This window comes from Lucilia cuprina, chromosome 2 (assembly GCF_022045245.1).
Source record: "Lucilia cuprina isolate Lc7/37 chromosome 2, ASM2204524v1, whole genome shotgun sequence".
Lineage (NCBI taxonomy): Eukaryota > Metazoa > Arthropoda > Insecta > Diptera > Calliphoridae > Lucilia > Lucilia cuprina.
Genome location: NC_060950.1, coordinates 11,479,721 through 11,481,940, shown reverse-complemented (window position 1 = coordinate 11,481,940; position 2,220 = coordinate 11,479,721).

The following is a 2,220-nucleotide window of genomic DNA, read 5'->3' as shown; positions in this document are numbered from 1 at the left end:
AAATTACTATGTGGATAATGAAGGAACCTCAAAAAAACTGACGAGCAAGGACATAGTCCTTCGAGCAACTGGCCATCCGTAGTACCAGATAATGTTGTTATCTGGTTCATTAAATCATTACAAGGAATTAAAGACATGACTATAGACTAGACTTCTATCAACACTATAGTCTTGACTACAGTCAAAACAAAAGACCTGTATACAATACTATAGACTATAGTCAATGATCAAGACGATAGTCAAGACTATTCGATAGTCACATCTACAGGGGAAATTGCTATGACTAGATGCTAATATGGACTTTATGTACTGTTGCCGATTTACATTTTTTTGTTCAATTTACGAATATCCATCGTTGGAGGGGTATTCTTTTAAGTTTTCTCTTCCACAGGACACCCTAATGTGTACTTATATGAAACTTAATACATACATGCAAATTAAGTTATGTATATGAGGAAAGTTAATGCATTCTATACACACATGTGTGCGTATGTATATATTTCTAACATTAATGGTATTGTACATCATCTGTTCATAATATCAACTACGTGTTATGTACTTCCTTATTATATACATATATGCACTCGTATATATGAATTTCATTTTAGTTTTTATCATTTTAATGGGTAATTTTATAATACATTTTGTGCGGTTACACAAAATGTACATTTAATTAAAATTAATTTTGTTGTATACCCGCGTGAATAGACTAGAAAAAATATTTTCTATATAAATAACAATAGAATGAATTATGTGTGACAATATTTTGCACTCAAATAGATCAATTTATTTAATTAGTGCAAAAAATCAGCAAAGAAAAAAAACAAAAGCGAAATCATCTCATTTCACTAATGAATTTAATTAATTACTAGAGTTGTGGTATAGGAAATAACTTGATTTAATCAATATCAATATGATTATGATAATTGTGAGACTTTATAAATTAGCTGTATAATAGAAAAAAGACAGTGATGTTCTGGAGGTTGACAGTTGTAAAGGTATGTACGTATTTATTAAGGATATAGATATCACCTTGGCCTAGGTGACCAAACCTAAAGGGTCATTATCAAATGTTTTTATATTACTTAAAGGATTGGGATTTATCACATTTACTATGAATCAATGTAAGAAATAAAATTTCATAAAAAATTATTAACTTTAACTGTTATACCTTTAATTAAAACTGTTTTCTTTCTAAATTCCAAAATAGTTTTAAAAGATTAAACGCTAGAAATATTAAAATATTTAGCATTTTCCTTAAATTCCTCGAATTCCCACTACAAATGACAGTATTTATTAAAGTGGAAAATATGCCTTTAACGCTTCAGGTGCTAAAACATTGACCTCAACAACAACATATTTTAACAAAATTTTTTTTTATAATAAATCCTTCCTTAAGTGTTCTGCTGGCTGCAGACTATAGAAACCCTTTCAAAAATTACAAACTAAAGGAACAGAAATCGTATTCATCATTTTACTCCAATTTATTTTTATATTTGAGTTAGACACACATATACATATATCTATAAATCAGGTTAAAAAGGAACACGAAAAAAAGTTTACTTAACACGCAAATGTTCATAGCAAAAGGTCGTTTAATAATTTTCAGTTTTTTTGGCCCAATGAGTTATGTCTTTTAAGTTTTAAACTATTTAAGTGAAAAACTCTTGTTATATTTTCTTAAAAATATGAAGAAAGCTAATGAAAATCTGTGATTACTGATTTTGTAGAGAAAAACTTGAATTGACTTTTATGGATAAACTAAACACTCCAGTAGAAAAAGGATGCGCTAAAGGGAAAGAATGACACATTTTCATCACTTTTATTTCTCACAAATACTTTATTTTTAATCAAAAACTAAAAGGCTAAACTAGAGGCAAAAAACAACTTTTCATATCCTTAACCTTTGTGATAATGCTATGAATTCCTTTACGTGGACATCTGACGTTTTGGCCTTATTTCACAGTGGACTAATTCTAGAGCTGGGTGAGCTTTTTAATCACCGCTTAATTGTGTATATTTCATGCATTGCATTGTCTAAATTCCGAGATGTAAAAACATCACTTCCATTTTAACCACGCAGTTGGATTAGCCTATGTTGAGTCGACAGCAGCACTTTGATACGTAACCGGTGGACCAAAGTGCGAGTCCATCAAATTGTTTCAAATACTTTGTTCAGACTCATAATAAACATATTGTTGGAAATCTAGTATGAACAGA